Below are 18,152 nucleotides of genomic sequence, written 5' to 3'. Positions count from 1 at the left end.
AGATGCATGGAGTGAAAAATACAGGAAGCAGTATATATATATATCACAGCACATTAAAAGATGGGAGTTGCCTTTCCAAGTAGGGGTGGGGGGTCAGTGCTAACGAGGCCAATGCAATTAAGTTGGAAGTGGCCTATTCTCAACAGTTGACAAGAAGGGGTGAATATCAAGAGAGGGAAAATTACTTTTGTAGTACTAACGAGGCCAATGCAAACTTCAAAAACAGACTTCAATGAGAAACTGCAGAACTGGAATTAATTTGCAAACTGGACACCATCAAATTAGGCCTGAATAAAGACTGGAAGTGGATGGGTCACTGCAAAAAAGTAATTTTCCCTCTGGTGATACTAACACCTTCTTGTCAACTGTTGGAAGTGGGCGATGTCTACCTTGATTGTATTGGCCTCATTAGCACTACAAAAGTAATTTTCTCTCTCTTGATATTCACCCCTTCTTGTCAACTGTTGAGAATAGGCCACTTCCACCTTAATAGAATTGGCCTCGTTAGCACTGACCCCCACCTCTCCACTGTGGGAGGTGGAGAAGAAGCTTACAGTGACAAGTGACCCCTCTCTAGAATGGGAAATACAAAAAATTCTCTTCTTGTGAATAAACAGGTGTCAATTTCGTCGCAAACATAGGAGCAGAAACCCAGAGCCACAGGACTCAGGTACCTAACTCCCACTTGAGGTGCCTATATCTAAACTTTAGACTTCACTGAGATCCTCAAAGCCCCACTTGGCTGCTGCCAAACCCTAGAGGTGGCTAAAACCCCTTGACAACTAAAGTTCCATTGTTAAAGTCCCAGAGGCACCCAAGTTTCTGCCTCTGGGCATGCGCACTGTTGCCTCAGTCTCGGTGCCCAGTCCCTATTTCACACTTAAGCTGCAATGGGATCCTTAAGCCAGATGTAACTTGTTGAATTCCTGACTATCTTGCCTGTGATGCCTGAGCCAGTAGGCGTGCTCAAAGCATGCTTAGACCCACACAAAATGACCAGTGGGATGAGGGGAGGAAGAGGCAGAAGTGAAACTCTTAACCTTTAGCCTTCTCATTAGTGGCTTCACCTGGGATGTCGGGGACCTGATTCAATACCCCCTGCTGCCAGAAGAGAAGGAATTTGAACTTGAGTTTCTCTCCTCCCTGGTGAGAACCCTTTTGCAAAGCCTAAGTCCCTTTGTGTGTTTGGGCTAAATTGTCTCTGTTCTCAGATTATTCAGTGCTGCCTCTTTGAATTTGAGACCTGAATTATGTAGCAAGCCCCAAGGAGAAGGATCAGAAACATTGCTTTCACCTGTTCCAAGTATATTATGGCTCCCATCGGATTCCTGCCGTGCTGGGATACCTAATCAGTCTCTGTTGCCTGACAGCTGAATCAAATTTGCGGGATGAAACAAATGCTCTTCACTTACCCCATGGAAGGAAAGGACTTTAGCTTTGGGGTTCTGCTGTGTAGGATTTATGTACTCGATCGGAGGCATACAAGCACATACATTATAGAATTACGATAATTCCAAGGCCTTTGCTTATGAAATACTAAACTGACTTGATCTGATCTTTAATACTGGGATTCTCAGAAAATCCCCTGTTCGTTTTGGGTCATGTGGGTGCAATAAAGTATATTATCTGTCTATCAAAAACTTTGTTTTATGAGCAGTCTTTCTGCGAACAAGATTGATTTTACAGGAGTTAACATTTTCCTCAGTCATGAATATTGGTCAGTGGCATATTGCTGCTCCTGAAAGAAATACATTTCAATGCAGTGACAGGATTGATGTCATCTATGAAATTTGGTCAGCCCTTTGAAAGTTTATGATTAGCCTCTGCAAGAGAGGTTAAAAATGGTGTCCAAGGCTTATTCTGCAGCTTGTACACTTATGATATCCTAGCTCTTATCAAGTAGTCTTATATCCTGACCCAATTATAAACATTTGCCTGTCATATTTGTGTTGAATATTTATATTTTTTGTTTATATATAATATCAGTTGATTTTTTTTCTTAACTGTAATGTCGTATACCTTATTTAATATTATTGGGGTGAAATAATTACTGCGATTTTGTTATTTGGAAAAAAACAATAAAAAGCAAATTATACCAAAAATAAGATTCTTAGGGGCTGATCCAAATCCCATGGAAGTCAGTGTAAAGATTCCCATTGACTTCATTGGCCTATGGATCAGGCCCAGAGAGTGTCGGAGTAATGATGCAGAAGAGCTCTTAAAAACCAGAAACTGAAATATAAAGAACACTCCCTCAGTAACATTGTGATTTCTCCAGTCAATGCAATAGTAAAAGAACTTTTATTCAGAAGCAGAGAGCCAGATCCCTGGTTAGTGGAAATTGGTACAACTTCATTGAATTCGATGGAGGATCTGGGCCAGAGCCCTAAAAGCACTTGAAAGTTTGGAAAACATATGGATAATTTTATAGTTCAACCAATAATTTTTTAAAAGTACACCCACATTTATTACAGTGCTTTGTATAACATGGCTTACTATTGAATGCTACTCATTAAGGCCAACATTTTCAAAACTGGATGTCGTTATACTCCTAAATCCATAGTTATATGTCCAAATAAAAGTAATTTTCAGAAGGAGTGAGCACCAAAAATCCCACTGAAATCAGTTGAAACTTCAGATGCAAATCTCTTTTATTTAGATGCCTAAATATAGATTGGGAGCCTAAATTTAGACACCCATGTCTGAAAACTTTGGCTTGTGGCAAATACATAATTTTAAGGAAATTATTGTAAAATAAAGTTATTCTATTTCTGTCAAGTTCTGCAATAAAATCATGTTTTTACTGGTGCATAATGTAAGCCTTTCTATTCTTTTTAAAGCATCTTACAACTGCTTTCAGGAGGCAATAGTAATAGGAATCCAGCTGAGAAAAGATACCTGCTATTACATATGTGTACACTATGGATTTATGTAGGTGTCCAGTTTAGACTAAACAATGAAATCAGCATGAAGTACAGAACCTAATGCTGTCTCGGAATAGTAATAATAGACATGATATCAGCAATGGCACAAAGATCAAGGATAAGCAATCTGATGTTACTCTGATCACCCCTGCAAATATCCTGTAAAAATATACCCTAGAGTTTGCGTATATCTTCAATATAATCTACTATACAGTGTTCTTGTCACATTTACTAAGCATCTGAGCTCACTTCAGTCACCTTTATTCATGCTAGGTAGTGTCTTACTTGTGGCACAATGTAAGTAAAAGTAGCAGAATCAGGTCTTATGAGAATTGTTTCTTTATAGAGTTTGGGCCTGATTCTCAGGTTACTAGAATCAGTTTTACACCAGTGTAACTCCAGTGGAATTATGGCTGACTTACACAAGAGTGAATGATGCAGAATTAAGTCCTTTGTGTAGTATTTGTTTCAGTATTGTAATAACATCTTTTTGAAAGACCAAGGAGAAGGGGTTTGTGATCTGATACATGAAGAGCTGAAGGGGTTTGAGTGCTACTGCGATCCCTCTTCCTCTTCCCAAAGGACATAAACCGTTACCAGAGAGGAGAATTCAGGCTGATGGGGAGATGAGTGGGCTTGGTTCAGGCCAGGTTTGCCAAAAGATTCAGAGTAAACCTGAGTGTAGAGTAAGTAGAGGCAAAGTTTCATTGCAGGCTTTTGGCATAACCCTGCTTTCAGTATGCAGGGGAATCAAGTTTATAACTCTCATTACTACGAACGGAAGTATAAGGGTAAATCCTTTGTTTATTTTCTATAACTACATTTCAAAATACTTCTGGAGCACAAAACTTTGTCTCATATTAGGCACCTGGTCACACAAATGTGACGTAAAAGTTGGTTCTTCCTTTTTATGGTGAATTATTGTAGCTTTCAAAAACTGAAATATCCATGAGTGCCCCTCCCCACCTCACCCAGATATTCTGTTGGCTGTGGAAATAATGAAGTGCTTCACTGAAATATGTTTAACTACAGTGCATTGAAATATGCAATATAAAATTAACGAAAAGTGCTCCTTTAGTGTAATGCTAAAGTGTGAAAGCTGTACTGATAGTGATGTTACAGTACTGGACTCATATATGCTCATTTTTGAAATTTGTGTTTCATTCCTCATGAATTATTTTTTCAAGGCTAGACACATATTAAATATTGAGGAGGTTTGGTCTTCCTCATTGAGAATGTAATACTTTAGTAACAGTCAGATGTTCTATTGGCTGGCTTCCTGCACAACTGTTTCCCTCACACATGTGAAGTAAAATGCGCAACAGGCAACCCAAATTAATCAAACTCCAATTAACCAAAAACTGATTAACTGAAGGCTGGTTATGCTCCCAGGATCTCTCAGAGCACAGCATCTGAAAAACCAGATGGTGGACTCTTCTCTGGATTCTGGGGATGGAGATCCCGAAGGCAGGCCTTTTAAAGCTGGCTGGCTTGACACCCCCCCCTCCCTTCATCTGAAATCCTGTTTATCTGAAGGCTTTGGATGTCCTCTAGACCTACGAAGAAATAGGATTGCACTAAAATATGTGAAATGACTAGAATTTTTCCAAACAATGAAAAAAAAGACCTCTTTGAGTTATTCTTTTGTGTCTGCTACCTTCCTGTATGAGTTCAAATGAAGCAGCATGATGAGTTCTGCTTTCTTAGATGGAAAAATGATGAAAACACCAACAGGTGAAAAGAAAAGGCTCTTAATGCCCCACTCTTGCTTCTGTTGATATCATTCGGACTTTTGTCATTTATTACAATGGAAGTAGGATTGGGCCCAGTGGTGGCAATTCTTAGGGCCATCTGTGAAAGGATTTTAAATTGCTCTGCTTGTTATAGACGTTTTAATGTTAATAGTTTCATTTTGTTGGTTTTTTAGCATAACATTCTCTTATAATTAGCTTTACACAGAACTCAGTTAAAATGTTGCTAAGGGGAAACAGAAACCAACACAATTAGTGAAAAACAAGTATGAATAAAAGAGAGCAATTTCAGTTAAGGCTTCCCACGATGTTTTTTATCCAGCTCAGTTGTACTGGGATACTTGAACATAAACCAAAATCACCCGGAGTATATGAAATTGCCCACTTTAGAGACAACATGATAGAGGGCCATTTGTGCTGTAGTATCTGTTGCTAATGAGGAAGAATTACGAACATCAACATGAGTTGTTAAGCAAAATTTCCTTGGCTTATACCCCTACTAGCACTGTTTTATTACTCCCTTTTCATTTCTTTCCATTTTGTGAGTTGTATTTAGTAATATAATGTAATTTGTATTGTAGAAAGAAAAATGTACATGTTACAGAATCTGATAATCATATTTACGGGTATGTTTCCAGTGGGTGGAAGCTCAACTTCCTCACTGGTGGGTGCATGTTGTGTCTGTATGTTAGTGCCAGCTACAAAGCGGATGCAAATGTGACTTATTTGCTCCTCTTCCTACTGGATTTGAACTTGCTATTGAATTGGAAGGGATGGTGAGGGGTGACAAAATGTTGGCACGCATTTTGCTTGGAAAAGACAGTACACATTCTGAAAATGTAACTCTTAAAACAAAATGCATGGTCAGGTGTGAAGATTAATATTTTATAGAAAAGTTGAAGAGTTCACACAGTGCCTTAATTGGCTTATGCACTTAGGATCAAATCCTGTTAGTGACCAATGTTACAGTATAGCTGCACAGAAGGGGCTGGGCTTAGGGAATTTGGTAGGGATCTCCGGGTCCAAACATTCAGAGAATTATTGGGTCTCTGGAAGGGAGGAAGTATGGCCAATGGATCTGTAATTACATGGATCTGCTAGCTGTTCTCTCTGCCCCTCATGGATGTGGGATACTGTGACTTTGCTGATACTCTTAGGGACAGGATCTTTTTCCCCATGAATATCTGCAGTGCACAGCCTTTAATTGGGCTATATGGTAAGTACAAAATGTTTCCCTTATTATAATACACGTGACAAGCAACTGAAGTGTCAGAAGCTGGTATGTGTGTGTGTGTGTGTGTGTGTACATATCCTTCTGACACTTCAGATATATATATAAAACATATATAAAAATAATGTCTGAATAAACTACACCAAAGGAACAGTCAGGAGGATGCATAATCTGAGCAGTGTGTGCCAGGTGAATCTGCTTAGCCCCATATTTGCAGGTACATCATTTTTGTCTATCCTCACATCTCAGCATTGTCCCCATAAAGTAGCATTACTATCATTCATCATTTTGCCTTTCTTAAGGCAGCGTGATCTCTCCACACTTTATCAAGTAATAACCATGCTAGCAAATTCTGTTAAAGGGCATTAGAGTGAATAATGAAATCACCTTATTGCGCACGTGTCATAAAAATAACTATTGTACAAGCTCAGCAGTTGTTTTTCAACTTAATACCTGGTCATGTGGGAAAAAATATACTCTAAAGGGCTTAGTCCAGTAAAAGTATCTGGGATAAACTCTCAGCACCAGGCATAGAGAATTAGTCACACCGCTCCTATTTATTGTTAAGTGGCATTAATGGGAGTTATGAATCTAATCTGACTCCCACAATGCTGGAAATGGAACTCTGCCTGTCTGCAATATTTTATTTTTCATATTAATAGATTTTTGTTTAGAGCTTTGCAAGAAAAATAAATGAAAATTTGACCCATTTAATTGTTTTCTAAGCTTTAAAATTGGGAGTGGGGGGAACAACTTTTAGGAGTCTGGCTATTTTCCATAATGAACACCTAGAAGACTGCTGTTTTGTGACGGTTATGAGAGCAGCTAGAGTTTGCTGTTTTGGGTAGAGGAAAGGTTTCTGGGAGTCTGGGCCATGTTGGGATTCTTGTCTAGAACAGGTCCTGACTGGTCCCTCTTCCTTCCTAAATGTTCCACTTCCCTGCACTGCCTGCTCCTGACCTCTCCACCAGGACAGAACCATGAAGGAGGAGAGAGTTTGCATTGGGCCATCAGGCTGATGGTGAAGAGGATTCAGCACACCGCTGCTGGCAATGTGTGTGATTAGGCGAGTGTCAGCACAGGGAAGGCTAGGGATAATGATGGGGGGAGAGATAGCTCAGTGGTTTGAGCATTGGCCTGCTAACCCCCACGTTGAGAGTTCAATCCTTGTGGGGGTAATTTAGGGATCTGGGCCAAAAATTGGGGATTGGTCCTGCTTTGGGCAGAGGGTTGAACTAGGTGACCTCCTGAGGTGCCATCCAACCCTGATATTCTATGCCTGCTCTGGAAGAAGCCCCTTTCAGGGGTTGATGGGAGAGCCAGGGAAGGTAGAGAAGCACTTCATTAGGAAATAAGGGAACAGGAATGGGACAAGGGAGAGGAAAATATATATAAAATCCTTTTAAATTTAGAACTAACCTTATAATTTTTCAAGGATTGAGAAAACTTCTCTTTACATTTTAAAAAATCTTACGCAGGTGACAAATTTCACACTGATTTTAAGCACAATGCAAATTTACATGGCATATGAAGGAAAGAGAAACTCAGACCTAATGTACAATGCAATGTTTTGTTCTATTCACAGCAAAGTTATGTCACTGCTGTGAAACTGAACCATAGGTCTTGATTCAGGAAAGCACATGTGTATGCTTAAGTTATCCTTACTCAAGAGAATGCTTGGGTGCTTTCCTGTACTATGACCATAGTGATGAAGCTAACCAACCTTATTGTCATTTGCAATTTCCTCTAATTGTATAAAATCATTCTAACAGCCCACTAATTTGCTGAACTTGGTGTTAATAGCACCACATTCCCTGCATGAGGAATTTCCCACAAGGAGATTTCTGTTTTCTTTTCAGTGACACTGTCCACCCTCTTGTGATTTTCGGTCCTAAGAGGCTCAGTAAAGTATGTCCCAGTAGATGATTTTGCTGGTGTTTGTGTATATTTGTCTCTCTATCTCTCTCTATGTATCTATTATGGTGCATGTTGTTGTTAGTCTCTAATTTATTCAGCAAGCCTTTGCAGAAATTGGCAGCCTCCTAGATAAGAGTATTGTATAAAAAGTTATTTTTTTTTCTTAATGCAGGTAGCTAGATGTCCAGGGGATTCTTGATATAGTTGAACTTAAAGCTGATATTTCAACTTTTTTCTTAGAAGACTTCTTTAGAGACTTTAATGTATTTCCCGGCAGAGTAGTTGTTATTCACATGAGAAGAAGCCTCCAGTAAAAGACTCCTGGGATAATGCTAATAAACCGTAGGCATTTTGAAAGATCTTTTTTGTCAGCTTTTTTACTCAGATTTGCGGACTTTACCTCCAAAGACAGAAGCTTAAGCAGTAAAGGAGATTAAGTATTTATTTTGTACTAATGTTGTTGAAAGCTATTTCTCAGCTTGATTTAAGTAGAAGGGGGCAGATTCTCTTCTGGCATAATTCTGAAGTCATTGGAGTTACACCACCAGAGAATTTGGCCCAAAGATTGCATTTAATGCCATAAATAGTAGTAACAAAAATAATGTGAAGCCCACAGCATTTGGTTTTGGACCAGTTTACATTAGATCATAGCTTTATGTCCCATGGCATAGCAGCTACAGAAAATGTGCTGTCTAAAAGAAAATATGTTAATGAATAAAAATGTTAGATCAAGAAGAAATGTCTCCATATTGCACTATACCAAAATTTAATTTTTTAATGTAAAATTGTGTGCTTTTATTTATATTTCCATTCAAAATTGGGTCATTTGAATGTATTTATAAGTGTGAATTGCTTTCAAGGCAAACTGATAAGTAGAACTGGGAGTGGGAAGAATGAGAGAGATGCAAGAATAAGCCAGTTTCCAAATGTTTCATAATTTAAGACTAAGCATATAGTTGAAGGAAAAACAGCCTGATAAATGTAATCATGTTTATCAAGTGATGCCTTTGAAAATGTCTTTGAATAACGGAAAAGGACTGCTCCTCCAACAGCAAGTAACTGGAGTCTGTGGTTTTTCTTTGTCATTCACTTTATACTGGATTTTAGGTGTTTTACTATATAGTGCCACATTTTATGTGTATATAAATAAAATTTTATTATTATTTCACTTTTTGAATCTTTCAACATAGCTCTCAACTAGTACAAACTGGAGTCCTATCTGGAGAGGTTAAAGTTAACAAGCCTTTTGAGAAAATTGTAGTTATTGTGTATTCTCACCATATTGTTCTTCCTCACCAGTTAGGACCCCAGCTACTTTACCTAAAGCCTAAAGTGGGAATAATCCAGTTCAGATCCAGGAGGGATCCTCAACTGATACAAATCGAAATTGCTCCATTCACTTCGCTCAATGTGTGCCAGTTTATCCCACTGGAGGAAAGGGCCGTATATTAGGGAGGTTGATATCAGTGATATCTAGCATGTCTATTACTTTCAAATTGTGTCTTTGTAACCTTACAGTTCATCTAGACCAGTGGTTCTCAACCTATTTATCATTGTGGGCTGCATATGCCTGTTACGTGGGCTGCAGGTTGAGAAGCACAGCGCCACTCCCAAAAAAGCCCCAGCCCCCTATGCTCAGTGCCCCCTGCCCAGAGACACCTCCACAGAGCGGGGCCAGGCAGGCCCTGGGTGCTAGGACAGGCAGCCAGGACCCGAGTCCCAGCTGCCCAGGGCCAGGAGCAGAGCCCAACGTAAAACCTCGGGGTGTTGCAGCATCCCTGCAAGCCCCTCATTTCCAGAGACCCCCCACACACATTGCCCAGAGCACCCTCCCCCTCCCCGCAACCTGCCCAGAGCCTCACTCTCCTGCACCCTGCCCCACTGTGGCATTCACCAGCCCCCTGCTGGCAGGAGTGCTCCCACAGGCTGCCACATGCTGTCTCCCCTCAACCAGCCCTGCCCCCAGCCAAATCAAAGCACAAATTTTGAATTTTTTTTAGCACACAGATAGGCCGCAACTGTGTGCTAATTTGGCCAATTGTGGGCCGTGGGTTGAGAACTGTTGATCTAGACTGTAGATGTCTAAAAAGCGTTTTTGGTACCAAAAACATTGAGGAATGCTCATTGTGACCTATAGATGACTTACAATAATAGCATTCAGCTGTTTACAAACTGCTCAGTTGAATAAATAAATAGCATGTACTGCATTTTCCCACTTACAAAGACTTACAATGAACAATATTGATTTCTTTCTCATACTGATGCACCTAATGACATCTGCTGCACTTCTTTATGTTCCAATGGCATTTCCACTCAGTAAAGTAAAACATTTTAATTGCTTACTGAAATTTCTTCCCAAATCTATGTATGTAACCACAGCCCTCTTATTAAAAGGAAATTTACATTTTTTTTAAATAACAGTTTGGCTTGAGTGTATTATACAGGAAGAACTGTACAGGTATATTTTAAAAGGTGACCTTCTTTTGAGAAATCTTTTACTTCAAAAAATACAAAAAACAAAAAATAATTTTATGAGTGATTTATGTCAAATAAATTTTCCATTATGCCATTTTGTAGTTTGTCTTTAGTAGTATTTTCAGAGTACAAGGTAGAAGAGTTTACAAGTGTCTCTGATAATAATCTAGAGATATTAACTATGCCTTCTGATTTTTATGCTTTTCTTTACCTTAATACGTTATTGGGTAGAAGAGGGATACATGAGTTACTGGAGTCATTGAACTATATTTCTGATGCCCCATAACCTGCTAAAAATGTCTTAATACAATGCAAGAAATCAAATTATGTTTAATTGTCTCTATCTGGAGGCTTTCCTTATTGAAGCAAGATAGTGCTTATCTGACACCAGGCTGTGTGTTTTTTACTGCTTATCTTATTCTATTACATTAGCTTCTACAAAAACTTAGCTATTGAACGAGCTCTTTAACTGCCAGCTATTTAAAGTGATAGTAGTTCTTTTTGATCAATAAAACAGAATTATGTTTGTTCCTGGAATCCATATAAAATTATTCAGATTAGGGGTCAAATTCAGAGAAAGTAGGTGCAACTGCATTAATTTGAATTATTCTGATTTACACAAGGTCTGAGTTTTGTCCTCCTGTGTCCCCTGTTAATCACAAGGTGGTTGCAGTACATTAATATTTTTATAAAGCTTCTTATGCTAAACCTATTAATAAGGATTATGCATGATACTTTATTATATGCATTGCAGGTGGCAGCATGTTACAGATGGTCTGGTCTAATATGGTACAAACCAAAAATACCCACATGCTCCTGGGTACTCCAAACAAGAATTGTGATGTAATTCCCAAATCGACCATCTCTGAAAGGGGGTACTTCGAGGGTTGCCATAACAATATCAGCCAGTCATTGTCTCTGACACTGTGATATACTTTAGGGAGGCTTTAGGGAGTATTAACCATAATATAGGGTCACAATACAGTTCGGCTGGGTTAATGGGTAAGAATGTCTTAGCTGTTTATCAGGACATCTGTGTTTCCTCTGTACTCATGAGTGCAATGAATGCATGTTTCAAAAGCTGGAGTATCTTTGTAAATAGTGTAACAGTATGTGAAATAGTATTCGTGGCAAAAAAGAACAGTGGGTCTTAGGTTTAAAGTTATCAGGGTTAACTTTTAATGGTATTGATTATGTAAAATGTGAATGAAAATAAAGATTCAGAACTCTGGACTGTGACATATAATTCAGAAAAAGTTTTCATGCAATAGTGCTCTCCATGTAACAAGAAGAAACAATTTCCTCATTGCACTGCCACATATTGTACCAGTACAAAACACAGGGTTGCAGTTCTCCTTTAAACAACTAAAAAACCCCATGCAGTATGGCTGAAAAGGTAGATTTAAGTAATAAAAGGAGAAGTTATGTTGTATGATAAACCTGTATATGTTCTAAACAGTCTTCCATTCATAAAGCAAGTTTGCCCCAGTACCTTTCATTTTGCACTCTGAAAAGAAACCTTTTATTAAGCTTGCATATTTTCCAGAGGGAAAATAAAATGCTGTGGCATATTGTCAGAGCTGCTTTACTGTCATCATTTACAAGGGTCATCTGAATTAATTGACATCTTCCCGTATATATTGTTACACTACCCCTTTTCTGATATGTTTATGAGAAGGTGACAGGTATGCAGCAGTTGACTGTCTTTTCATGTTTGTCTTCACTGTAATTTGAAAATTTGAAAAGACATATTTGAAAAGAAAATTGAAAAGAATAACTCTGAAGTTGCAATTGTACAAGCATATAATTATGTTGCTACAAAGGAGCAGATTCCTGTTGGTGTTTTTGTAGGGTGAACGGGGTGAACTGCTTTAATACCTACATTTTATTCCATAAAACAGAAAAGCTATGTAGAAAGCTTTGGAAGCATACACTAGACAGCTAACCTCCCCTTTGCATGGCTATGAAGTAAAATCTCTTAACCTAGCTTTCGCAGCTGCCTAAGTCACTGATCCATGTATGCTGATGGACTTTACTGAACATGTTTTCATCTTAAGGGAGTTATACTAAAGCCTTTGCTTATATTGGGTGAAAGGTATGACACACAAGTACACATACTAAGCATCATCAAATCAATCATGATATTTCATATTGATTATATAGAGAATTTTTAGCTCTTATCCCCGCGTCTGTTCCTCTCCTTTTCTCCCTCCCCCCTCCCCAAACATCCCCTGTGTGAGGCTCTTACTCATTCTGATCAGCAATCCTGGGCAAAAACTAGACATATGAAAACAAAGACATTTTCTTACAAATAAACTGAAAAGCCTTCTTGTAGAAAAACAGGCTAGTGGAAATATAGCAATTGATTTGAACAATACTCTTCTCAAATGAAAAATGTACTTTAGAGCCAGCCTGCTGTGGTCTTGTTAATTACCAAAGATTAGAACTCTTTTGCTTAATGTTATTCTTTTTACCTAGTATGTGTCAGTTCTAGCTACCGTAGCAATCAGAGCTTCACACTGTCCCTTTTGACTGTTAAAAAGGAATATATTTTTTAGGGGAAGTCATTTGCCACAATCCCTAAGATGTAACCTGGCAGAAATTCAATAACTGTTTGTGATATGCTCATTCAGCTTTGGTGCTCAGTGGCTTTAGGTCCTGACAGACAACGGCATTTGCCTTAATCCAACCATTGGAGAGAGAGAGGAAAGAATAGCTGTCCTGTATCTTGTTTTATTGGTTTCAAAACACAGGGCAATTGTGTAATTTGATTTTGCGTTGCAAGGACTGGGGAAAATGTTTTGTTTTGTTTTTTTAAATCCTTTGATGTTCTTTCAAGCTAGCAAATGCACACATCTCAGAGACCTGCAAACACATTTAGATCATCTGTGAGCCAAAAGGTGGTTGCATTTGTATTCTGAACGTAAACTAAAATTTGGAAAGAATCTAATAGAATAAGTTGAAGAAAACAAGAAAGCAGTGATTGTGTAAATGAAAATATAAACTGTAGAACGCATCACATTATATATATATATAAACAAACTTACCCTGCAAGAGTCGTTTCAGTGCTGGAGGACTTCTGCATCTGTATATTTGGATTCCTTAGTGCAGGTAACCACATACTTGTGTTAATGCCAGGGTGTGAAGAGTTGCATGCGTATATAGCATAGGATACATTTATCTATAGATATCCTACAAAAAGAGAGAATCTGTGTGCTGCCAGCTGAGATCCCTTATGTTTGCCAGAGCTCTGTTGCTGGCTGGCTGAGGCTCACAATCCAGTGAAGAGAAAGATGCCTGCTAGCTCTTCTTATTTCTCCTTGTTTCCATGGTGGTTAGAGCTGCATCGTTCACCCGATCAGTTGTCACACTGACATGGTGCTGCCTGCTCAGCGGTCATTAATAACTGAACATCCTCCACTCCCCAGAGAGGAGCCAATAGCTTCAGAGTGCCAAGATGTAGCACTCGCAGCTACTCCAGTCTGGTTGGCTGAAAAATCCTGTCTGTTATATGACATTGCTGCTTAGGGTACGAATAAAGGGAACAAGTCTTTATATGTTTCTGGGTATCTCTTCTGATTCGGGAAGGGTATGGAGCAGTGCTTTCATATTTTTGTGGGACAATGTAGGATATTTAATTTAATCTTTAAGAGGTAGAAGGAGGGTATCTATGCTCAAAGCAACAGATCAGAGATCACTAAACTTCTACCCAGGTTGCTTTAGTTCAAAAGCCATCACGTACAGATTGAAGTCATTTGGTAAAGCATTTTCTTTTTCCTGTATCTTTTGCTGTTTTAATTTTGGACAGTATAGATGATTTACCAATCTCTCTTTCCCTCTTTTTAAAAGATAGAATATTAAAGTTATTTATGTGCATTGGTTGGCTAAAAATCAATTTTACACATGTAAAATGTAGTATTAATAAAATGAACAGATTTGTTTTAAAAAATCATTGGGGTTTTTTTCCCCCTCCTGTCCAGTTCACTGGTTACTGTATGGCCATTTAGTAAAGTGAAGCAATTGACTGCACAGAATTTTCTTTTTTTTCCTCCTTATAATATTTTCTTTAGTACTTTGGGGACTATTGCAGAGGCACAGACACTGTGTTTGTCCGTATCTCTGTAAACAAAAGGCAGGCAAACTATAGTATGCATCTGTGCAGGCTTCTGAGGTTACAGAACAGTTCAGAAAATGTTTGTTTTCCAAAAATTTATTACCACTTTATTTCCCAAACAACAACAATTAGGTGGATCTTGTTCAGAAAAAAACCTCCTCATTACGAAAACTGTATCGTGTAAAGAAATGACTTTGTAACGGGGGACAAAGAATAGTGTAATATAAAGATCTGTTTATCAACAGGTCAAAACTAGAAAGGATAAATCTTGCATAAATCTCCTACTATAACCCTGACTGAGACAGGCCACCCTCTAGTGGAATGAAATGAAATGTGGTTTTCATTTCATTTTCTTCAGCTTTGTTTGAAGAAAGATTGACAGTCATGTCTAATTGCACGAGGGATCAATATTTGTTTCCTAAATGAAACAGCAACAAAATGCCACAGTACTATTAAAATAATAGTTATTGTTTTGTGAGCACTAAGTATCACATTGAATCTTAGATTATAGGCTTTATTAATTCCCTGAGGAATTGGTTTTATGCTTTATAAAGTTGCTTATTTTATAACATGTGATTTAAAAATAGTGCTAAATACTTGGAATAAAAGTCGCTTTGGAATAACACGTTAAGAGCAAATAGGTGCAAAACCCACACATTCCTTGCTGATACTTACATTAGTAGTAGATATAAGGACACACACATCTTGATTTTTCAAAAATATGTCAATGCTGAATTTATTTTGAATGATGAAAACATCTTTTACAAGTTGTTTAAAGGTATGTGCAGGTCTCTTCTTACTTTTATATACGTGCACGTGTGTGCGCACACAATTTCAATGAATCATTCAAGAATACTAAGGAGCTGTACACTTCAGTTTCTAAGTAACATATATTGTGTAAGAATCATGCAAAAACTGATGCAATGATTTGATATATGAAATTCAGATTATATTTTTACTACATAAGTGTTTCATTTTGGTTGATTCATATGGGCCATATAATTGGAGGGCTAAATAATTAAATCAATTAGAGTGCACTTGCATAAGGAAAGTAAGTTTTGATATGTAATTAAAATACCTCCTTGATTGACATGTATGTGAAACTACAATTTAACTGATATAAGAATATACTTTTTAATTATATCAAAGAAGAGAAATAATTTAATTTTCATTTCAGCTAATACCAAAGATTTTTTTAAAGATGTTTTCAAAATGCTTGCAACGTAAACTACTTTTTATAACTGATACAATTATGATGATTAAGGTTCATTAGAAGCTCTTTTCCTGCTGATTTCACCAACATGTTTGGTAGTTTTAAAATAGCAACATAATTTATTTCACCAGATTTATATATAGTTTATTAGCTTTCACTCTGCAATTTTTTTTCGTCAGACTGTGAGTTGAGGGGCAGAGTGAGGGAGAAAATAAGATGTGCAAACACTAAAATGGAGTTTGTTTTCACTGGGTTTTGCATACTAGATGAGTGAAACATCAGAACAAACCCAATAATTATTGGTTGAAATGGAGAGTTAGTTTGACGCAGTAGACCAAGGGTAATTAATCTGGGAGTTGTAACCACTCTTCTCTATAGCGAGGGAGGGAGGTTGAAAATTTTTTGTTGTTGTAACACATGGTCATAGTATGGAAAAGGTTGAGAACCACTTTACTAGACTATTAATGTGTTGTATGTTTACAGTTGTTAAGAGAGTTGATGGTGACAGAACTTTTATTACTGCCATTATTTGGAAATTAGCTCTTTGAATGCACACAGAACTGTGTTGAAGAGATAAGCAGAAGTGCTTAGAAAGCTTAATGGAAATTACATACTAAAAAAATATGTTAAAAGACTGTTTTCTTAGGTCGCAAAGTCAAACACTTGAAAGTTAGGAAATGCCAGATTTAAGGTTTCCATGCAACCTTGATTCTGCCTCCTTTTGCATCCAACTTGTGAACTGCATGAGGCAGCGGTTCTGTGGAAAACATAGTTTGTGATTGTGTAAGTAACGCAGAATAATGCAGACACACAAGGGGGTTGAACTGAGGTTGCATGGGCAACTGTGAATCTGACATTTCATAACTTTTGAGTGCTTTTGCAATCTAAGCAACATTCTTTTAATGTAGGTTATGTATGTAATTTTCTAGGTGTTTAGTTGTTTAAAGGAAAAAGATAGAAATAAATTCTACTTTTTACAACTGTATGAATCACCAGCAGGGTTTGAAACCTGAATCTTCAGTACAGCTTGATCTACAAAACTAACTGTAGCTGACTACAGGAGAAGCCTGTTATCTTTGGTGGGGAAGAGGGAAATGGGCCACTGGGGCTATGTGCTGAGTCTGGTTGGGGAAACTATGCCCAGCTCTTTCTGTCTCCATCCTCCCCCAGGAGTTGAAGGCGCTCCTGTCATATGGGGTGTCCCAGATGGAAGGGTGGCCACTGGGGCCAAGTACTGTATTCAGGGGGGGTTGTGGTGAGGAATAATGACAGCTTTGCCTGGCCCACTCCTCAGTCTTTCTCTACAGTTGATTCAGCAGCTCACAGGAGTTTCCAGTACAGCATGTGTGCTGCTGTTTGTGTGGTGGCATGGGCCCAGACTTAGAATGTTAATGTTCACAAATTACTGTGGCACTTTGGCAAAATTTTCCTGAGGAACACAAGTGAGGGAAGGGGAATAGCGATTTTTAATAGTTTATATTTCAGCCAAACATGAACAGATTTTTGAGTGAAGAAAAAAAAAAGGCCATGTTTCTAGCCCCAAAGCTTTTTCTGAATTTCAAAGTGTTGCTGGTATTAGAGCTTCTAAAAATGCTTGCTAGAATCTTTTATATGGAAAGAGTTAGGCAACCTAAATATGGGTGTTGCCACCAACTCCTTCTTTGGCAAGTACTAAGGGTTACTGATCCTAAAAGGGTGGCAATTAAGCAGAAGGACGCAAGAAATTTAGTCCACAGTCCTGTAAAAGGGATCCCCTATGGACTTACCGTTACATCCATGTAAGGACTCATTAACTTCAGCGGGACTCTGTGTGGGTGTAAGAGCCCACCCAAATATATGTCTTTGTAAGATCTGGGCCTTAGTGAGCAGCACAATAAGGGCAAATTTCATATATGTTTAAATTTCATATAAGACATGTTTAAATCTGAAGGTGACTTAAGTGAGGTTGAATATGGATTTAGTTAATGATCTGTTGCTTAACTTGATAACCATGGGAGTTTTGCATGTTTCCAGGTGTGCTCAAGTTCTTAATCAAATGGCAACTGTGCTTCATATGTTGGAATTCAAAATAAAGACTTAGGGCAAACTCCTGGGTTATGCCAGAACTGCAGTCTACAGAGCGCAGACAGGGCAAGTTGTCTGCAAGGTTGACATGAAGGCATCTGTCTGAATGTGTTCTGCACTGGAACTGGTCTGGTTCCTGGTGCAGCTTGGAAAAATATCAGAACTACTTTAATTTCTGGCCAAATACCCCAGCCCTAAGTGTGGGATCCGTCCATATTCCCTTTCCTTAGAACATGTCCCTTTATTGGGGCTGCGAGGGAGTGGAATAGAGACTGCACCGCTTCTCTGTGTCACCTTGGAATTCCCTTATTCAAAGGGAATCCAGAAGGAGCTACAGTGGTGCAAAGCAGCCAGAACATATCGGAATTTAAGAACCACAGGTTCTTATGTTTTCAAGCACAGTGTACTCCTTATTACACTTTAAAACTGATTTTGCCTCAGCTGTGTTTGACATTAGATCTTT

General features: G+C 38.3%; 2 protein-coding genes across 7 annotated transcripts in view; one reads left to right on the top strand and one right to left on the bottom strand.

Annotated features, from left to right (window-relative positions):
* Nucleotides 1–13,689, bottom strand: part of LRRN3 (leucine rich repeat neuronal 3) — a 45,536-nt gene extending 31,847 nt beyond the window's left edge. Inside the window, exon 1 of the mRNA XM_084646910.1 lies at nt 13,346–13,689. The gene's annotated coding sequence lies outside the window, so the exon portion shown is untranslated. The remainder of the gene's footprint in view (nt 1–13,345) is intronic.
* The window catches only part of IMMP2L (inner mitochondrial membrane peptidase subunit 2), an 844,357-nt gene that overhangs the window by 467,809 nt on the left and 358,396 nt on the right, over nt 1–18,152 (top strand). The gene's annotated exons all lie outside the window — the stretch shown is intronic.

This window comes from Lepidochelys olivacea (assembly GCF_965140295.1).
Source record: "Lepidochelys olivacea isolate rLepOli2 genome assembly, chromosome: 1".
NCBI lineage: Eukaryota > Metazoa > Chordata > Testudines > Cheloniidae > Lepidochelys > Lepidochelys olivacea.
Note: the sequence above shows the minus strand (reverse complement) of the source record. Positions and strands in the feature narration are given on the sequence as shown.